Here is a 13,707-nt window from a genome sequence, read left to right as displayed (position 1 = left end):
ATATATATATATATAAGCACTTATCAGTAAGTCATCATCACTGTTATATAAAAGCAATTATACCAATGTCTTAAATGGAGAAGTCACAGACTTTCTCAGTTCATCAGAAGTCACCAAGCTGGCTCCACTTTATGGCTCTCACACCATCTGTGGAAGGCTTTGACCCACAATGACTTGGTGAGATGAAAGTTTCTCCAGCTCTTATGCACAGAATGCTTCCCGCAGTCATCTGTTATTTGGGGTCTCTTTAAACAGAACCGACTTTAATCTTTGGACTGTACATGCGGCAACACACACTATCATCAATTCTCTTTGATCTGAAGCTCACAAATGTCGAGTTTAATTTTGTGGTGCTTTGATAAGAGGATTAAGAGAAGGCTTAGGAAAGCAGTCACCTCACCTGAGAAACTAAAGTTTCACACTAATCAATGAGTCCGAAGATGTGGTGAGCTTAGCCCACTAAGAAATGAGCACATTACAAAATGAATACACCTATTAGATAGATTTGACCCCAAACACTTTTGCTGACCTATGACATCTCAGGCCATATTAATGTGAGACAACTATACACAAATCTTGGAATATTTCCATGACATTTAAAAGCATTTACTGTGGGGCTAGGGAGATGGCTCAGTAGAATAAGCGCTTCCCTGGCAAGCACAAGGGCCTGAATTCAATCCTCGGTTCCGCAAAAATAAAATAATAATAATGAAAGCACTTACTAGACTTGGGGCAATGACAGCGTCTTGAACGGTGGTGATGGTTGCACAACACTGTGGATTTAATTAATGCCAGGACAATAGGCACTTCTGGGGAAGAGGAGACAAGGAATCAGACTAAGGACCTCCCGCTTGCCAGGGAGGTGTGGTGCCATTGAGCCATATCCCTGACCCCAGTTTTAAGTGATCACAAAAATGACCAAACTGGTAAGCTTTATATTGTATACATTTTACCACAGAATATTTTATTGGAACATTCTTCTTAATTTAAAAGAGCATCCATTAGAAGATTTTCTTTATGAACCAGATACTTAACATTCAACATTGATACTCTTACCATTCTTCCTTGGAAATTGTTTAACAGATGATCACAGACTGAAGTTAAAACCTATTGCTTTATATATAGGCAAAATACAAATAGCAACAATATGAGAAAATCTAGTTCACCTTAAAGATTTTAGAGGAGGGCTGTCCACAATAGTACTGAGTTCATGAGCTAATACAATAATAATAAGTCTACTCACTATTTTAATAAACATCCTGAAAGGATTTCAATTCCTATAGTTACTACATATGAAAAACATTTGCATTGTTAAGTTGTGCTGACACTAAATCTAACACAAAATTTGAATCAAGCTATTGAAAGAGTTAGAAACTCCAGTGATTTAGGATGTAGGCAGCAGTGCAAAACGACATGCTGACTGGTGTCCATGTGAGCTTCACAAACATGATTTAAGGCCACAGAATTGGGTCTAAGGTGGGTGAGTGGAAAGGAGCACATACTCAGAGCATGGAATGTGCTTAAGAGTTCATTCTAAGATTTGGCACTTGCAGGAGAGATGGCAGTTGGCCCTGATTAATCTGCTTCTAATACAATTGGGAAATAAACAATCCTACTTTAGAAATTCTAATCATATCTAAAGGAAAACCAGAGATATTTAACTCAATATTACTTATGCATACGACACAATTAGCATATGAAATGTGATTGCAAAGTAAGAAGAATAATTCCATACGCCTCATCTCTATTTATAATAATACTTCATACATAAGAAAATTATAACGTCTCATGTTAGTGAAAACATTTCTAAAAATGTATTTATGGTCTGGAGAGAAACCAGAACTTCCATGAACAAGGCTATGTTTTTCCTTTTAAGCAAACTTCTTTTTTAAGCTCTGCAAGGATTCTGTCACCATTAAACTTACTCAATACTGGACTCAATCTGAAAATGATGAAACTGAAGCTTAATAATAATTGGCAAAAAGTGTTTAACCTGATCTTTTCTCTCTAGAACCACTGACAGCAATAAAACTAGAGATCCCCAGAGTACTTTCACACCTGGATATTAACCATAATTAAGAATCATTTTAAAAAGTATAACAGAGGGGAAAAAATCTATACTGTAACTTAGAAGACCAGGATTTAAGACTCATACTTTGACTTTAAGTTGTACCATTTTGGAATACCCTGTTCTCTTTGCTATCTCAGAGTTGTTGGGAGCATCAAGGTATACAAAAGCATTTGGTGAAGAGCAATCTAACAGAGGAAGGCCAACGAAAACCACAACCACTAGAAATCAGTCCACAGTATTAGACATTAGACCATTCATATCCCCTCGCCTGCATGACACTGCTATAACTTTCTTCTCTTTTTCCCTCAAGTTCAACCATTCTCTACCCAAGTGGTGCTCTCTTTTGGTGACCAGCTTTGACTTCACTGAGAAATTTGAAGAAACAGAAAAGAATTTCTATGCCTTCCTACTATGTCTACCTGCCAGAATCTAGCCCATATATTCTACCTCTCTCCTCTTATATGGGATGAATTGTGCATTTCCTGAAAACTGGCAGCCTCTTCAGTAAAGCCTATCCCTTCCCAGCTACGCTGCACAATGCTTTAGCACTCCTCCACTTAAGACCATTAATTTTCCACTCTCTACTGAATCAGTACCAGCACCAAACTGACACTGTTGTTTTGCCCATCTAAAGGTAAAAACCTAATCAAATAACATAAAAGGAGAGTTCTCTTTACTAATGTTTCCCTATAAAGTATTTTTTTTCCTTTTTGCAGCAAAACGCTGAGTTTTTTGTCTCCAATTCTTCTCCTTGAATTCTAAACTTCCTCCAAAAGAAGCATTTGCCCACCGCTCCATCCAAACAGTCCTCAGCTCACCTTCCAGGATGCTGAATCCAGAGTCAGGTCACAGTTGTCATCTTACCTGACCTATGCAGAGCATCTGACTTTATACCCTTTTCTTCATTAGATCTTTGTATCCTTTTCTTCCTGTGGCTTCTGGGATACTTCTCTATTCTAGCTTTTCTGCTTTTCTCTCTTTCTTATTTTCCCCTCATGCCCTAGACCTATAACACTAGGTATTTCAAAGATCAGATCTTAAACCTCTTCTTTCTGCACCTTACACTGCGGTTTGAGTATGGTTTGAATGTATGCTTCAAGGTTTTATGTGTTGGAAGCTCAGTCACCCATGTAGCAATGTGAGAGGTTCTATCTTCATGGAGTAGAATTTAGTGAGAGATCGCTACAGCAGCTGCCCTCAGAAGAGATTAAGATAGCTCTCGAAGGACTCTAAGTTAGTTCTCTCCAGAGTGAAGTGTTAGAAGAAAAACAAAAGCCAGTCTTGCCTTCCCCACTCTCTGGCTTCCTGTCTGATTATATAGTCTCTCCCCAGGATTTGACACAGCCTGAGAGGCCCTAACAAGAGCTGGCAGCATTGTTTGGACTTCCAGCCTTCAAACTGCGCACTAAATAAACCTCTTTTTAGCTCAGCAGATTAAAGCACCGCTTAGCAGACACAGGGACCAGGGTTCAATCGCGCAGCATGTCATGCAGGCCCCACTCCCCAGGTACAGAGACGATGATTGAGACGGGGCGTGGTGGCATACACCAATAATCCCAACACTTGGGAGGCTGAATACAGGAGGATGACTATGAGTCCGAGCTACATAGTGAGACCCTATTGACTCTGTACCAAATACATAAAAAATAAAATAAAACAAACTTCTTTTTAAAAATATCCAACATCAGCTATTTTGCTACAATAGAAAATAGGCTAACAGGCCTGCTTTCTCATTCACTCCTTGGTGATATCCTCCAGGCTGACCACTTTAAATATCACCTATGCCCACATGGGCCTGAACAATAGTGATTCGATCCTCTCAGATGCCTTCATTGAGCTGTGTATCCCTGTGTCTAGCTGTCTACTCCTCCTTTCCTCCTGAAGGCCTAATCCACATACAAAACTTAAGATGTCCCACACGGACCAGGTGATCTTGGCTTCGAGAGTCTGCTATACTCATAGGGTATCCTGAGCACATTAGTGGTCACTCCACCTTGGCAGCTGTTTAGCCATAACGTTGGGAGTACCCTAGGCTCTGCTTGTCTCACATTCATACATTATCCACGTACAAATTTTCTAAATACATCTAGAATCTGACCACTGCCTACTGCTTCCCTCCCATTCTAATGTGCAGGACTGTGGTAGTCTCTCCCCTGGACTCCCTATTTTCATCCTTTGCCCCTCTACAGCCTCTTCTCAGCATTTCAGGCACATTAGTCCATGTCCTTCCTTGCTATAGAGCACTCCTGTGGTGCTCTCTCTAACTTAGTATAAAATTTAAGTCTTAAAAAGGCACCAAAGACACTGAGCGCTCACGTCTCCCATGCCTCCCCTGGGATCACCCGAGCCACCAACCCTCCACCCTGCCTCTATGCTCCTGTCACTGGCTGCTCGTGCTGGCCCTCTCCTCTGGCAGGAGTGCTCCCTCTCCAAAGAGCTGCACAATCTGCTTCCTCACTCACAGTGCATTTTTAAAGTTGCCTTCTCTCTGATGCCTCCCCAGACCTCCTTATTTCAAACTATGCTTCTCACGCCCCCGCGCCCCCCGCTCTATTTCTATGCAGTTCTCCAAGGTACTTTTCCTCTTCTAATATATAATTTATCCATTTATTTGTTGACTGTCCATCCTCCTCCACTGTAGGAATAAGCTTCTCAGGGGTAGATGTTCCTTGTTTTTGTTCACTGTTCCATAACTGTCGCTTAGTAGGCTGCAATATCTGTTCAGCATATGAATTGTCATAGGATCACAGCTTCTAGCTATAAAGGATTTCATCAGTTGCCTTACTCTGAGATGAATAAAAGACAGCGCTCCTCCTTTCTAAATGAAAGGATAGATCCCAACAGGCCACAGCACAGCTGAAGACACGCAGGTGCCACAGAGCTGAGCTCGGCACAGGGCGTTTTCCAGCCTGCAGTCTCTCTTGAAACAAAGACACAGATCCAAAAAACAAGTAAGTCATATCATGATGACAATAAAATCCCCTGCTGCTCATCTGGGTTGAATCTGATGCAAGTTAATTCAGAGTATATTGTTCAATTTTTTTTGCGGGGGGAGGGGGGCATGGTCTCACTGTGTAGCCCAGGATGGCCTTGAACCCTGTGATCTTCCTTCCTCAGCCTCCTGAGTGCTAAGATTACAGGTGCGCAGCACCACACACAGCCTTTAGATATCAGTTTTAAAATGCAGCCCCTCTCCAACCCTGGGCATTAGGCATCCTTTGATAAGCTTCTAAAATTCTCAAAATACAGTCGTTCAGTAATGGTTTACCAGTTCTGCATAGGCCTGTTGACCAGACCATGGGCAGTTGCTGCTGTGCAGGTCTCCACAGTCTCTAAGCAGTCTCTGTGGCCTGCACCTTCATCCACAATACCACAAGCTCTTCTGGCTCTCAATCACAGTTGCTTATGTGGTGACAAAAGCAGCCCTGGCCTGAATGACACTCCTCTGCCCTGAAACTGAGGGAGCCGCCTACCACAGACACACTGCCCTCCATCTTCCTCAAAGAATTTCTCTCTGAGTGTGCAGGTTTCAATCAGCTCAGAGAATGAACAACTTCTCTAAATAACCCAGAGGATCAATCAGTGACTGCTAGTCCTTAGCACCCTCCAACTTATTCACTCTTTCAAATGTCATTTCATCATGCAACCAGTACTTCAAGGCTGTGTGTAACTCTTAAGCGAGACACTTGTATAAAACACAGTGGAGCAAAAAACAAAGATGTGACCAGGAGGTTCCTGGCAGGGCAGACAGCAAGGACACGAAGGTGGGTGACAAGTGTCCAGAAATGGAAGAAAAGGGGCTTGAGTGATATAGACACTGTGCAACATCCATGAAACATCCTAGCTCAGCAGGTGAAAGCACCTGTTTAGGCAGACGCAGGGGCTGGGGTTCGATCCCCTGCATGCCAGGCCAGCCCCTCCCAGGGGCGTGCTGAGACTGTTAATGAGACTGGGTGTAGAGGCATGTACCTATAACCCCAGCTCTTAGGAGGCTAAAAAACAAGAAGATCACTGTGAGTCCGATCTGCCTAGTGAGACCCTGTAAACCCTGTACTAAAAACATTAAAAAAAAAAAAAAAGAAGCACGTCATGCCTTGCACATAGCATACATTAAAAAACTGTTATTAAATTAATTAAAGTATATTAGAAGAAGGTAAAAGATTGCCACTCAGTTAACCACTTAAAAATAAAAGGGTTAAAGTGAACTGGAGCCATAAACACTATTATTAAAAATTTGAGCTTATATGCTTCCTCGATTCTTACTATCATTTAGGTATAGTTAGGAAAGTTACTTCCAAGAATGAACAAAATAGGTATCTCTACAGAAAAAGAAGTTATAGAATGTGGATGGGAACTGTGCCTGGTGTGCGGTCAGAGCCCAGGGTCTAGCCCTGTACCTTGTACATGAGAAAGCTGTATGTGTGATCAAGGAATTGAGGTTAAACGGAGCTCAGGCCCAGGGGAGGGACACAACCAGCAACAGGGGTGAGGAGGAGGAAGGCAGAGAGCCCCAGGTCATCTCCTCTGCCTTGTTTCTCTGCTCTCCCGGGGGTGCTGGGCCCCAGCGAGCTGCAGGGCCCTCCTCTGGCAGAGGCATCTGATCCGCTGCCGCACCCCTTCAGGTCTCAGGCACAACTCTCCTATAAAGACCACTCAATCTAAGACCTGCTCAGCAATGCTGGTTTTCTCAAGTCATTAAGCAAAGCAGGTCGGTTCATGCAGTTCCTTGCATTTAAGCCTGCTAGCTGACCCAATATACCACATTATTCAGCACATTTTTTTTAAAAAAGAGAGGTAGAAAGACATCTACTTCACCACAGAAAAACAACTTGCCTAATTCAAAATAAAATAGATTCTTCATCTTTCTTGTTAGACAAAGTTCTCAAGCAGGGATCATCAATTTTCTCGGCAGCAATGGTCTAAAAACCTGTCAAGACAGTGGGCTCCTGTGTAGAGATGGCTCGTATATGCATAACAAAGTACAGAAGATGTCTGGTTTAACTCTATCGCCCAGCACCACTGCAAAAAACAAGATAGGAAGGTTCTGTGTCTGGGGACTGTACTTGGTATAAAAACAAGAGAGAAAAACACACATGCTTTGGACTAATCTATAGACAATTAAATTAATTTAGTCACTGTTACTACCAAATGCCAAATTCCAAAACAGAGGACGAAAGCAATGGTTACCTATGGCCTCTGCTGTCACTCCTAAGGCTCTCAAATCCAAGTTTGATTTGAGATCCTATTCATAACCGTGTGCCTTTGATTAAACTGCTCATCCCAAACAAGATAGTGCATGTAAAACCAGCAGTGGGCAGGACACGGAAAGCACCCAGCAAAATATTATTAGACCATTTACATATGTTCAGCATCTAATAATACTAATGCAGTTTTTATATTGCATTACGATAATGCAATTAATTGCATGTAATTCTTACAACAACTCTGCAGAAGAGTTATTATTAGCAACATCTTACAGACGCATGTTTAGGTTCTTTTGGTTCATGCCTTTGTTCTTCGATCCCTCCTGTAGCACGCCCAGTGAATGTGGCTTTCCCAGACTATGAGGCCACACCTGCTGAGACAGCTCTGAAGGCAACAGAGTAAAAGCGCTGGGACTGCGTGCAATGTGATGCGACTGGGCCTCCATTTATTTTAAGAGCATCCAGATAAAACACAGAGTAAACAAATAAGATTCCCACAGCGAACAAGCCACATGCATATGGCCAGGAGGCTCTTCCCCGCTGCCAAACTGGAAAGCTGTTCCCTTTGTATGGGTTTTGGATTACAAATCTATAGACCATATCTGGAGGGCTGTTTTCCCAAGGCTCCCAAGCAGACCCAGAGTAAACCACACATTCCGGGTTGACACTGTTCCACTCCGAGCTTCTGTTGTTGTAGCTCACAGGCTTTTCCCACCCCTGCCTGGAGCGCTTCTGTTTTTCCAGCTTCATCCTGGACCACATTTGTTTAGGTATGTGTGCTATCTCTAGTCCAGCTGCCTCCTCTCCAGCTAAAATAACACTTGGTTTAGGTGCTAAGAAAATGCTGCTGTTGTAATTTTCAGTGGTAGCACTTGTGAAGCTAGAGGTCCAATTTCATGGGTTTTATGAATTTATGGCATCATTCTCATTAGCTGTATCCTGTAGAAGCCTCCCTGTGTCTCAGCTCTCAGCCTTCCCTTCAGCCCAGCCACACACTTGCTGGAGACCCCTCTTCTACCTCTCAAACTCAGTTCTATGCCTTCCTGCAATGAGTGAAAAAAATGATAAGTATAGCAATAAACAGTAACAGCATAGCACTTGAAGGGAATTCCAAATGTCTTAGGACCTGTTATGGCTTGTGCTTAACTGTCCCCCTAAAGCCCCATGTGGTCATAGGTGGGGCTTTTTCAGAGGTGGCTGGATCCACAGTGTGTGACACTGGGACTGATTCGTGGTGCGGTGCTAGGTATAAGGCACTAGGATTGAGGGTATGAGTGCTGCCCGTCCTATGGGCAGGTAACCCAGATACAATATCAGGAAAAGAAAGAGCTGTGGTGGTCTCTTTCTTATTTTGTTACCTTCTGCCAGCCATGAATTGTTCTTCCTCAGCAATGCTTGTCTGGCATGCCACACTGCCTTGGAGGCAGCCATTCACTGACCAACCAAAACCTCTACAAACTGTAAGCTAAAGAAATCTCTCCCTGCCTTTAGCTTTGGACATTGCGTATTTTATCTCAGCAATGAGAAAAGTAACCAAGGCGGGTCTATTATAGTAACACACCACAAGGAAGCACAGTGCGAGGAACAACAAGAGCGGTATGCATGGAGCATATGAGAGAACACAAAAGTTTTTCATTTTGTTTACAAAAAGTACTTTCTAAATCATGTTGTACATCATAGGGATGCTGGGGTCACAGAACACAGATGCATTTTCTGGGATTATTTTTATTATGCCAATATAGAGAAAAGGCCCACATTTTCTGCCCACAATTGACTGATTGATAAATTATAATAACTGTGATTGTCAACTTAATTGGCTTGAGAGATGCCCAGAAGATCACTAACCCTAACCCCAGCCCAGCTACCTCCGGGGCATGTCAGGGTGGGTCACGACCCTGGACAGTCTATCCAGGCCCTCACCCTTCCTTTCAGGCTCTGGCCTTGCTCTTTGCTTGCCAGAGGCCGCCAGTGAACAGTCTTCCTCTGCCATGCTGTCCCACCAGAAGTTTCTGCCATGGAGCCAGCCACGCCTGGACTAAAGCCACCGAAGCTGCGTGCTATGATGAACATCTTCCCCCCTAAATTACAGGTGTTGGGTATTTTTTTTCTCGTGAATGGAAAGTTGACAGTACAAAATAAACAGCAGATATTATTATCATCATCATCACCAACTAACCATTAGAGGAAAGAAAACCTCTGAAGTTGCTGCCTGCATTTGCCTCTAGCAGCTGGAGGGTTCAGTCTCCACAACACCCCACCACTGTATTGTGATGGCATCTCTGTCAACCCCAGCATGCACACAGTCACACTTGGGCATTTATAGGCTTCCTTCTCACTGATGGAAAATCCTTAAGATATCAAGACATTACTCAGCCACTCCCAAAATAAATCCACCCAACCTCACGGCATCATCTAAGCGAGATGCACAGTCAGTAATTCCAACTCAGGTAAGCACTGAGGTCTGACAAGCCACAAACACTCCAAGTCTGCCTTCCTCCCTGAAGATGAGTTGACTCTGGCCAGAGGGGACATCCATCTGATCGCTCCTGACACCCTGACTTACTCCCAAATCCTCCTAGGCCTGCAAATTGTGGGAATGAGGTACTTTTTCCTTCATTACTGTCTCTCTGGCTATCCCAGCAATGCCTTTACACTAAAAAAGAATTTTTCCTCTGAATTTCATTATAATATACTATCTTACAAATATTATGTAGTAAAGTTAAACTTGTTTACATAACACTTTTCCTATAATAAAGCCTAATATATGCCGCTTTTTGATTAAGCAGGACATTAATACTCCCCCTAGATACCAGTATAGAGACCTGATTCTCAACAGAGCTTCTGAAGTGGAATAAGAAATTTAATATGGATCATTTCTCTTTGGGGTCTAAGAATCAAGGGAAAACAGGAGTAAAGAGTTTATGAGGGATCGAATTTCCTTTCCATGTTATATTACTCAACTTTTAATATCACCTGGACACCCACCACTTTGGGGCTCTATCCAAATAACACTGAAATCACTGTCGTAGTTCCCAGGATGGGGAGTACTCAAGATCCAGGACCAGAGGTCACTGCAACGTGAGGTGCACAAAAGTCATACATCTACTCTGGTTTTTATAACCAAACATGAACTTGACATTGAATACTTCCTGGCCAAAGCCTTAAGATCTATTGTATTCACAAAACTGCATTCCATACCGAAGACCTGTGAAAATGTTGAGGCTTTTTCTTTTCTCAATTTATATATTTGAGTTACCAAAACAGTATGTTTGACTCTTTCTTATATCGTTTCATCAACTTTTTTTTTTCCTGGTACAAGGGATCAAACTTGGGACCTTGCACTTGCCAAGCAGGCACTTATGCTACTGAGCTATCTCCTCAGCCCTATTTGATTAATTTTGCATGTCTATAACTGGTAATCTGAGCATATTCTTTGAAGATAACTATATACAATATAATAACCCTGGTTAATTTCTTATCTTGTTTTGAAACTCTGTATCATTTTCATTACTTTTTTTTTTTATTTTTTTTTAAAGATTTATTTATTTATTTAGTGTGTGTGTGGCCAGCTCAGCCCACCAGGGGGCGGGGCTGGCTGGCATGTGGTGCTGGGGGATTGAACCGTGGTCTCTTTGTTTTGCTTAGCTTAGCTTGTTCTAAGTAGGTGCCTTAGACCACTGAGCCATCTTACCAGCCCTCATTTTCATTACTATTAAATCAAAAGGCTGAAGCACAGGGACCGTTGCAAGTTCAAAGAGCCTGCAAGGTAGCTCAGTGGACTAAATGCCTCCTTAGGCAAGCTCAGGAACTGGGGTTCAATCCCCAGTACCATGTATGGCACATGCCTGTAATTGCTGGGGAGGCTAAAAACACAAGGATCACTATGGGTCTGAGGTGTGTAGTGAGACCCTGTACCAAATACATTAGAAAGCAAGAAATCAGGAAAGAAAGAAAGAAAGAAAGAAAGAAAGAAAGAAAGAAAGAAAGAAAGAAAGAAAAAGAAAGAGAAAAGAAAACAAAACTCGCAAGGTCCTTAGCTTGATCCCAGGTAACAGGGGTGGGGAAGCAAGTTTGAGACCAGCCTGGACTACAATGTGAGCTTAAGAGCAGCCTCAACTGCATAGCAAGACTTGTCTCAAAAAATAAATAAATAAAATTAAATTACATTTTAAAAGGAAAAAAAAAGAGAGAAATAATGTGGCATGTGCACTCCTGTCCTGGTTTCTTTCCATTACTGGGGTTTCTGTAATAAGTTTAAGAAAAGATGCTGGTCATTTACCCTGTGGGGATACTTAGCCTCAATACCAACTAGAGAAATTCTAAATCTACTGAGTTCACTCAATACTTTACCCTTTGAAGCCACAGGAATCAAATATCATGCAGTCCATTTCTTCACAGGGGCACGAATGGCCCATAAAATGACCTCCTTTAAAGTCTTACTGAGTAAATATATAGACTTGAAAACAATTTTCCACAGCATTTTCTAAATTCAATTTCTTTCACTAAAACAGCTGAAGAAACAAGGACCCCAATTAATCCCTTTAACATTGCACTACAGGATTAAACTTCAATTTAAATGTTACACAATTAAATGCTACATAAAAGATTGATGCTTTGAATACAGGGCTATAGCAATAAAAAGTTCCATCAGAAAATACACCTTCTCCAGGAGGGGACGTGGTAGAAGCTATGTGCCTTGATATAACCCATTCTTGCTGAGACGGCCAACAGTTTCCCTGCTGCTAATCCCAGTGAGGATTTCCATGCTCAGCCACCGTGACCCCTCAGCAGTACTCACCGCACTAACCCCTCTTCACTTGTAGCAATACCACTCTTCCCTCGATGCACCCCACTACCACCATTCAGTCTCCTTGCTGTCTTCCTCCCTCTCTTGTACTCCTTTTCAAGCTCTTCTTCCAATTCCTCCCCTGTGTGAACCTTAGAGGTTGCAATTCCTCAGGGCACAGACCTAGATCCCCTTTCTTCTGGCTCTATGTTTTCTCCCAAAGTGATCTCGCACATTCTCATCGCTTTAAATACCAAGCCAGCAACTCCCAATTTTATAAGTTAAGCTCAGACCTATTTTCTAACTTCAGACTCACCTATTTAATTATGTGCTTGTCATCTCTAAGGTTGACTCACAGGCATCTGAAACGTGTCTTCAGCTTACTACTGGATCTACAGGCAGTGGCCCTGCCACCCTGCCACACACTCCACTGCTGCTCTGGGACTCCTGCTGCTCCTCAGCACCTCCTCCTGAACCCCACTCATCTCTCCATCTATATCTGTCCCCTTTTCTTTTCTTTTCTTTTTTTCTTTCTTTCTTTCTTTCTTTCTTTCTTTCTTTCTTTCTTTCTTTCTTTCTTTCTTTCTTTCCTTCCTTCCTTCCTTCCTTCTTTCTTTCTTTCTTTCTTTTTCTTTTTCTTTCTTTCTTTTTGTGTGGAACCAGGGATTGAATTCAGGCCCTTGTGCTTGCCAGGCAAGCACTTATTCTACTGAGCCATCTCTCCAGCCCTGTCCCCATTTCTGTCTTGCGTTGGACCACTGAATCATCCTCATAGCCACTCCATCCCTCTCTGCCAGCAAATGGTGAGCTCCTCAAAGTACATTTTTCATTGCACAGTTCCCTACATGATCTTAAACTCTTCTAGAGGTGCACTGGCATCTATAATAAAGCTCATAATTCTGGAAAACAATGGTATAAATGAGATGAGAATGTTGTCCCTGATGCAAGCCTTTACTAATTTTTATATTTTGCTCCACTTGTCCTGGTTTAAACATCTGTCTTCTCCCAGATTCATGTTACAATTCAACTTCCACTGTAACAGTATTAAAAGGTAAGACCTCTGAGAGGTAATTAGGCCATGACAGCTCTATTCTCATGAGGGAATTATTGAGACAGCCCATGAATGAGTTATGGGAGATAGCCCATTACCATGAGAGTGGGTTCTTTCAAAAAAATGTATCAATTTGACCCCCTTCTGTTTTTCTCACATGCTCTCTGCCCTTCTGCCAGAAGAATAACACCAGAAAGCTTCTCCAGAAGCCAGGCCTTTGATCTGGGACTTCTCAGGCTCCATACCATTGGAACAATAAAATTCTATTCATTACACATTACCAGTCTGTGAGATTCCATTATGGCAGTGCAAAAAGGAGAACACACCCATCCAGGCCAATATGCAGATATTCCACCCTTCTTTTTCACCAAAAGAGTAATGTTGTAAGTATCAAGAATTAATGAGAGACCCAGTCCTAGCCCAGGTCCAGTGAGTGTTTGGAGAGCTTCCTGCTACCCTGCACCGGCGGGACCAGTCCCAGCCCAGGCGCAGCGTGGGCCAGACCCTCTCCCATCCCCTTGGGCTACCCCCCACCACTCTGCCATACATCCCCACCCCTCCCGCCGAGTAGGAATTTCTGCCGACTTCCGGGAAC

General features: G+C 42.6%; 1 protein-coding gene across 2 annotated transcripts in view; it reads right to left on the bottom strand.

Annotated features, from left to right (window-relative positions):
• Nucleotides 1-13,707, bottom strand: part of Lypd6 (LY6/PLAUR domain containing 6) — a 169,268-nt gene that overhangs the window by 109,240 nt on the left and 46,321 nt on the right. Inside the window, exon 2 of one of the 2 annotated variants that reach the window (XM_023721419.1) lies at nucleotides 723-809. The exons of the other annotated variant lie outside the window; for it this stretch is intronic. The gene's annotated coding sequence lies outside the window, so the exon portion shown is untranslated. The remainder of the gene's footprint in view (nucleotides 1-722; nucleotides 810-13,707) is intronic. 2 annotated transcript variants of the gene reach the window in all.

Source organism: Octodon degus, unplaced genomic scaffold (genome assembly GCF_000260255.1).
Source record: "Octodon degus isolate 3935 unplaced genomic scaffold, OctDeg1.0 scaffold00082, whole genome shotgun sequence".
Classification (NCBI taxonomy): domain Eukaryota; kingdom Metazoa; phylum Chordata; class Mammalia; order Rodentia; family Octodontidae; genus Octodon; species Octodon degus.
Note: the sequence above shows the minus strand (reverse complement) of the source record. Positions and strands in the feature narration are given on the sequence as shown.